Here is an 8,345-nt window from a genome sequence, read left to right as displayed (position 1 = left end):
CATATATAAGACACATCCCCTAGTATCAGACGGTCCCCGTAACATCAGTATGCCTTGCCACCCTAATGCCCACACACGCTGAAGCAAGAGGGAGCTGCTGAGGCTGGGAAGAGGAGCCAGGTTTAATGGGCAGCGAGGAGGTGCTGATCGTGTGTGTGGGAGGGGGTGAGCGGTTTAACTCGGGGCAGGGAGGCGCTTGGCAGGAGGACAGAGGCACGGTGCTGCTGGCGCAGAGACAGTGAAGAAGGGCTGCTGCGAGCGATGCGGGGGTGCTGGGCACGGCACAGGTGGGCCGGGGGGGGGGGCTACAGCGTGGCCACGGCTTTGCACGTGCAGCGTCCCCGGGGGCCCCGCCTCAGCGAGCACAGCGGGACAGACTCCCTGCAGCGGCCCGGAGCCACGCCCAGCGCCGCTAAAGCCCTTCCCCCCCCCCAGCTGTCCTGCACCGCCCGGCGTTCCAAGACGAGCCGCACCGGACAGACGCCCCCGGCCGCCAACCGGGAGCGGGCACCGCCCACTCCCCACCCGCGCTGGCCAATCCTAGGGCCGCGGCCGGGGTGGGCGCGGCTGCAGCATGCTCCCGGGGGCAGCGCGCGCGCGGCGGGCGCCGCCTCTCCACGTGCGCTGCCTTGAGAAGGCAACAAAGCGGCGTGTTTACAGCCGCCGGCCGGGTCCGGGGGGGGATAGCGCCTGGGGCTGCCTGGCCCCTCGCTGTGCAGCCCGGGCAAGCCGCCGCCGCCGCCGCGCTGCGTGCGCCGCCGTCCTGCCTTCGCTGGGGCGTGTCTGTGGGAAGCCAGTGAACGTATCCGCGTTTCAGTCCCTCTCCCGGCTCTCGGGGGTGGTGAGAGGTACCTGGCCGCAGCGTGTGAGCGAGGCGTTGCGCTGAGGCAGAGCGTTGGGTGCTGCGTCCGAGAGAAAGAGCTCAGGCTCCTCCTGCGCTTGGCAAAATCCCACCCCTCTTAACCGCCTAAAAAGACGGAGGGGTATCGGTTAGCTATTGGCTCCTGCGGTAAGTACTGAGGTGTACCGAGCTCTATCGCAGAGCTACTGTTCTATACATCTTCCCCACCGTATCTTCCACTGAAGGCATCCGATGAAGTGAGCGGTGGCTCAGGAAAGCTTACGCTCAAATAAATCTGTTAGCCTCCAAGGTGCCCCAAGTCCTCCTTTTCTTTTTGTTACTTCGTTTTAGATAGATCAGCGGATAGCTGTGTCAGTCTGTTTCCACAAAACGACAGGAAGTCCTTTGGCACCTTAAAGACTAACAGATTTATTTAGGCATAAGCTTTCATGGGTAAAACACTCACTCCTGCCCCCAAAAATCTGTTAGTCTTTAAGGTACCAGCGGACTCCCTGTTGCTTTTATCTAAAGCGAAGCTTCCAAAGCCGCTGTTTTTATGCAACAAGTTTGTATAGACCTAAACTCTGTTATGCTATTATTAGGGATGAAATTTACTATACCCGGTTGTGGCATATCTATCCACTCTATTGTCTTTTTTCCTCTACCTACTTAAATGTTTACGGGATTGCTAGTTTCCAGAGTCTTTAACAACAGAATTCTCCTATTGCAACAGATGCTTAAATCGAGAAATGAGGACTGCTGATCAAAGCCAGTCCATCTCTCCTGGTCTGCTTTTCGTTCTTAAATTCAGGCTACTATGTTATTAACATAATGGGGGTTGACGTTTCTAAAACTCCTTGGAACAGGTCCCCCTTCTTCCCCACCCCGTCCAGAACATGAATCTTTAATCACTTGAATATACTTAGTTGTAGATTACTTTGTTATGGGAATGGGGTAGTTAATTACTGTTATCGTTGTTTGTTTGTGTAAGTGCAATACTCCATCTTGTCTTAAATGTCAGGATTAAGATATTTAGTGATGTTTTCCATTATCCTCATTTAGAGTTTTTTTTTTTTAAATCATTCTTTTGAGAATTTCACTTTGGTGAGTTGTCTTTTATTGGCTTGCTTTAAGGAGTAAAATCTTGGTTCAGCACTTTTCAATGTTGAGGCTAGAATCTTTCATCTGTCTTTGTTCAGTACCCTAAATAGTCAGGTGCCTGACTCCGGTCAGCACTACAGCTTCTACCATTATTACCATTGATGAAGCTGAACCACAGGTGAATCCAACTGTGAAGTTTGCTAGTAAAGGCAAGGTCTAAGAGAATTAGCTGTTGATCCTTCTGTAGGGTGGGAACATTTCTATGCCAATTTCTCCAGCAGTTTTGCTAACTGGTCTCTTTCTAGAAAAAGAGAATTGCCTCTGATTAAAACAAAGCCCAGCTGAAGTAAGGGTTTGGATCATTTATTGATTGGTGGTAAACTTAGGCTTTGTTACTGTTACACCTGTCTCCTACTAAAAACCAAGAAAACTTACACACACACACCCCTTTTTCCTTTTCCTCTGTTTGGGAGCCTTTGATTGTTTAGTACTGTATAATATAAGACAGGAGTCCAGACTACTTCAGTGTTCTTGGCCGATGCATCCATTGCTTTTCTCCCTGAAAATGCTTCAGAGAGAGAGTGTGCGGTCAACAAAAAGAGCTTAGGAATTTTAGAAGGGGCAGTTAGGAGCTAATGTGAAAGTTGTTTTCACATAATTTTCTTAAAGAAATCTTAAGCAGTAAAGGAATATTGGGGGTTGGAAGTCGATCAGGTGGGAGTTTGTAACAAAGCAGAATTTCAAAGTAAATGAGACTGCAAAAGTTTTGTGGCGTCTCTGGCTACGAGTCAGATGTAAGGGTATCCAATCTAAGATATGTTGGTGTATATAAATGTATTAAGTATTTCTTCTGAGGCGCTATAACTTTGCACAAATACAGATTAATAACGACACATTGTCATTGCTAAGATGCCTTGGAGTACTATTGTGCCTCTCTGATTGGAGGTTGTGTTTTCTGTGGAAATGATGTGGATTGCAGACAAGCAGTGTTGACAGTGTTCATTCAGTCCTATCATGAGAAGGAGTTCTCACTTTATGTGGTGGTGAAATTTTATTCTTTGTCTCCTGACAAATCTTCAGTGCTGCCTACTGTACTGGTATTTTCCCATCACTTATACACATTTATTTTCATCAAGTTCTTAACATTGGTATAATTCATAGATTCTCATTGAGGTTCCTCCGTAGCAGATCACTCTCTGCATTTTGGGGTATTAATCTGCTAGTTAAAATTATTAGTCTCTAGACTTTCAGAACATGTAATTTGTTCTGGTACATGACTGAAATTAAAATGACTTTATTGCCACAAAAATGGCAAGACTTGGAAATAAATCTGTTGGAGGTGGTACAAGATGAGATTCTTGCATATTGATAGGTTTCAGAGTAGCAGCCGTGTTAGTCTCTAAGGTGCCACAAGTACTCCTTTTCTTTTTGCGAATACAGACTAACAAATTTATTAGAGCATAAGCTTTCGTGAGCTACAGCTCACTAATGCATCCGATGAAGTGAGCTGTAGCTCACGAAAGCTTATGCTCTAATAAATTTGTTAGCCTCTAAGGTGCCACAAGTACTCCTTTTCTTTTTGCATATTGATGTTAGTCTGCATGTTTTCACTATGTAAGCCTCTTTATGAGCATGGGGTATATTTTTGTGTTAATCCACACACATTTTGCAATAATTAATTCTTACGAATGGTTTACATTTACAACTAAAATCATCTTTGATATGGACTTTATATGACAAATAAAAACCAACTGATATCTTTCAGTTGTAAGCAGAGTATAGTCAGCAAAACTGTAGATCAATTAAATTCCACTGCCAAAAAAACTTAACGCAAAGTTAAGGTTGCTTCTGGGGTTGCTTTGTGCCCTTGCAGAGTGCAAAGGGTACTAAACTTAAACCTCTGAAAGCCAGGAAATACAAAGGTAAGGTAATGCTTCACAGGCAATCTCGACTGTGGTTCCTTTGAACAATGTCTGGGAATCTCTATGAAAGATCCCAGGCCAGTACCTTTATCAAGGGATCAATGGGGAAAACTCTTCAGAGTGCATAAATTGTTAAAACTCATTCATCCTTGCCTTAAAGAATGCCTCAGGGCTATCCTCTTAGCTCAGAAAAAATTGTGGTGCAGAGTGGTGTGTGCCAACATCTCTAGTATTCCTAGGAGCAATGGGGGAGCACAGAAGATAGGGAGGATGTATGGCAGTATGTGAATGCCAGTGCAGATAAGGCATTCTAGTGGGCACAGACTGTGCGAGGGATTGTTAGAATAGTTGGCCCCATCATTATGTTGCTTGTTCCTTTTTGATATGGCCAGTGGATGTTGTGACCGGTGCAGGTTGAGAGTAAGTGCCATGCCAAGGATTGGCAACCTTTGGCACGTGACCTGCCAGGTTAATCCCGGCCGGGCTGGGCCGGTTTTTTTACCTGCTGCGTCCACAGGTTCGGCCAATCGTGGCTCCCATTGGCCACGGTTTGCCGCTATAAGCCAATGGGGGCTGTGGGAAGCAGCGGCCAGCACATCCCTCAGCCTGCGCCACTTCCCACAGCCCCCATTGGCCTGGAGCCGTGAACCGCGGACAGTGGGATCAGTCGAAATCTGCAGATGCAGTAGGTAAACAAACCAGCCCGGCTCACCATGGGGCTTACCTTGGTGGGCTGCGTTCCAAAGGTTGCTGATCCCTGTGCTATGCTAACCAGTTGCAAGTATTCCCTAAATCAATACTGGAAGACCTAGCCTCCTGAGAAGTAGTGGGGGGGTGGGTCTAATTAAGAGTAATGAAGTGGAGTTGTGGTGAGCACAGAAAACTCATCTACATTAAGTGTCCTTTGTCATCCCCTCAAGGCAGAGTTAAGGTACTACCATGGGAGTGTAGTGTATCAGGCATTACCTTAACTCTGTATTTCAGAGGCTTAAGTGTAGCCACTCTGCACATTCTGGAACAGTACAAGGCAGTGGTAGGTAACTTAACTCTGTGCTAACAACATTTTTGGCAGACAGTATCTTTTTGTTGTTAAAAAAAGCCGGGCTAGTGAGGTATGCTGGAATGAGGGGCATTGAAAGGGAGATGATTGTGAGGGCCATTTGGAGGGTTTGTGGCATCTGCCAGCAGTTTTGTACCTACCAGTTGAGGACTGGAAAATTATGGTAGCCCCAGAGAAGCACTGCCTTTGCTGAGGGAAATAGATCCATGTCCCTTTTTTTCTCAGAAAGGAGGGAGGATGGAGAAGGGGAATGCCATGAGTCTGTGTAGTGAAGTGACTCTTCTTTCTGAGTTTTTTTTTTTTTTTTTTTTCCTTTGTACACACCTGGGATATCAGACTTAACAGAAAAAAGAAAAGGAGTATTTGTGCCACAAGTAGTCCTTTTCTTTTTACGGATACAGACTAACATGGCTGCTACTCTGAGACTTCACAGAGAGTCAGACTTCCCCCCACAGATAGCCAGACTTCCCCCACTATCTTTTTGGGAAGTTTCAGAGTAGCAGCCGTGTTGGTCTGTATTCGCAAAAAGGAAAGGAGTACTTGTGGCACCTTAGAGACTAACAAATTTATTTGAGCATAAGCTTTCGTGAGCTACAGCTCACTTCATGGGATGCAACTTCACTTCAGCATCCGATGAAGTGAGCTGTAGCTCACGAAAGCTTATGCTCAAATAAATTTGTTAGTCTCTAAGGTGCCACAAGTACTCCTTTCCTTTTTGGGAAGTGTTTGCATCAGCATTAGTAGCCACTTCTCCTGCCCCTCAACCATGCTATTCTCTTCCTTATCTGAACTTTTCCCTTTGGGCTCTCCTAATGATGAGAGGTAAACTACCTCTCTGCAGGGGTCTTCACACCCATGGAGCCCCGTGTGCTACATCACCTGTGCGCTTTTCTCTCTGCCAGTGGCCTCTGGTGGTGCAAGAGCCTCTACAAAATATCTTTCAAAAGGGCGAGGGTGTTTTAGCATGTATTTCCAACATCGATCGCATATAATTTTAAAGAGCCACTTAGCTTCTGGAAAACTTTATATTGTCCAACCAAAATGTTTTTCAGTGTCCTGTTTTTATTACTAGAAATCTGGAATGACAACACGACAGCTCATCCGCACCTTGTATTATATTGCTTTAAGTTATAATTTTCTGACACCTCCATTGGTTACTATAGAAATGTTCATAATGTCACAATGCCATTATGACTTCAGGTGAGGACTAACAAATGGATTCCGAAAGAGCAAATAACTTGCCAATATCTCAGCTTAAAAAATTCAGAAAGAAACAGAAAATGCATATGTATGCATGAGCACATATAAAAGTTTTATAAAACTCAATTTGTGGTAGCCTTTCTGGTCTGTTATTCCAGAATAGTGTTTGCATCCTTTTGATAGCTTGGTTTGGAGAATTTTGTGGCAAATGAGTCTTGTATAAAAGTGGTAAACTGAGTTTAAAAACTCAATAAATCTTTTTTTCTTTTCTTAAAAGCGAAAGGATCAGCCATTTTTGCAGTGTGTGTTCCTCCGATTAATTTGAGTCCGTTCAGATACGATAGGAAGCTTGGTGGTGAGGTAGGGATGCTGTCTGTTGCTTTAGATCTATATTCCTGGCATGCATACATTATCCCCAACAAAAAGTTAGTAAACAGTCTTTTTAGAGGATTTGGAACATCTTAAGAAACAAAGATGTATTGGATACCGCTCTCCATTTACTGTTACTAATTTGATCCACTAGCACCTCAGGTATAAGGGACATGAACTGGTGGCAAACTTTATATCTGTTCAATGCACAACAAAGTAGTATTCCCACTGTTAGACTGATTCAAAATAATGTAAATGACTTGCATGCCTGATCTACTCCAAGGTTACGATTCTTCTGTTCCTACAGAAATTCCTTTTTAACTACACTGCTCCTTGATTATCTTAGCACTGTTTAGCTGCAGTCCCTTAATTCTTTCTGTGGTGGTGGTCAGCCTGCTATTTTAACTGGGACAGATTGAGGGGCACAGCCTATCCAAATAATCCTCTTCTAAGTGTGAGTCGCTCTTTAGCATTTTATTTTGCCATTCTTCTTCCTGGGAAAACAACACTGTTTTTCATATTTGTTTAAAATTCTTGGCTTCCTCTTTCCTTCCCCTGCAAGGTTTAACTTCATCATAGCCAGGAATTGTTTTCTGTAGTGTAGTTTGGGTTCCTTTTTGTTTTTTAAATTTCCCTATTTCTTTAAAATTTGATTCCTAGCAGTACCTTGTGTGGCCCTTGAAGCTATATTTAATCTTAAAAGCACTGCTGTTTGTTTTAATTTTGTTGGGGTTTTGGCAGACTGGAGTTTTCGCTCTTCTATTGTACTAAACAGCAAGCTGTGTTCCAGAAATAATGGACACAAGATATCTGAAAGTCAACACATTTTACATAGATGAGGTGATGTTACTCTCTGCACTCACTGAAACTGACTAACTACATTTTAAAGTAAGCACTGCAGAAATTGCTTTCATTAAAAAGCAAATCTGTATCCAGTATGGTGTAGACTCTGAATATTTGGATTTTGTGATTTAAATTAACTATTGGGTATCATTTGAATTGGAGGGAAAGAGTGTGGATTTTCCTTCTGGTGGAGATCATATCATTTTTTGAGATGCCATTAGCATAATTATTCTTGTCTGGGATGGGTTATGGGGAGCAGGGTTTTTTATTTATATATTTTTGTTTTTAGAAATGCATCAGATTACACCAATTAGCATATAATTATAAGAAACCTTCCTTAGGGAGGAGATTCTTAGACCTCTTACAAAGGGTTTATTTATTAACCACGTAACTCTCCAATATTGTGCACCATTTAGTGCAATCAGACTGATGCTATTTGGCCATGTCTGCATTTCTTTCTGAAATTCTCCTGCTGTTACTGTAACATTTTGGGAGCACTAGAGCAGGATGGCTGCTGCTGATCATGCCTCCTTACCACTATGTTGTCTAGACCTGCTTTGAGGTCTAGACTATATAGTAATAGAAATGCATATGGATAGTCTACTAATCCTGCTCTGAGCAGATCTAGAGGTCATGGTGGTAAAAACATGTCTGTCTACATTAGCACTCCCATTGGTGATAGTGCAGGTGAAGCAGGAGCAGAGTTAGATTTGCAGAGAGATGTAGATGTTGTTTTTGGGACCACTTTAAGTCTGTGGCTTCACTAGGGAAAAGTATTTAGAAAAGCATTAGAAATGTTTTGATTTGGTTTTACAAATAGATGTTTCTATTCAGGTTGATAGACCATGAATCAAAATGTTTCATCTGGGTCATTCCTTCCTCCCCCCCCCACTAAACATCAAAACATTTCAGCAAAATCAAAACTTTCCCATGTTAATTGAAAATTTCCAGAAACTGCATTTTCTATAAAAACAAATTAACAAAAGTACATTGGCAAAATATTCCTGAC

General features: G+C 43.6%; 1 protein-coding gene across 1 annotated transcript in view; it reads left to right on the top strand.

Annotated features, from left to right (window-relative positions):
- The first annotated feature begins 569 nt into the window (after positions 1–569).
- FRMD1 (FERM domain containing 1) overlaps positions 570–8,345 on the top strand; it is a 68,143-nt gene continuing 60,367 nt past the window's right edge. Inside the window, exon 1 of the mRNA XM_038397129.2 lies at positions 570–1,009. The gene's annotated coding sequence lies outside the window, so the exon portion shown is untranslated. The remainder of the gene's footprint in view (positions 1,010–8,345) is intronic.

Source organism: Dermochelys coriacea, chromosome 3, assembly GCF_009764565.3.
Source record: "Dermochelys coriacea isolate rDerCor1 chromosome 3, rDerCor1.pri.v4, whole genome shotgun sequence".
Lineage (NCBI taxonomy): Eukaryota > Metazoa > Chordata > Testudines > Dermochelyidae > Dermochelys > Dermochelys coriacea.
The sequence above is the reverse complement of the archived record's forward strand: the minus strand, read 5'-3'. Positions and strand labels throughout refer to the sequence as shown.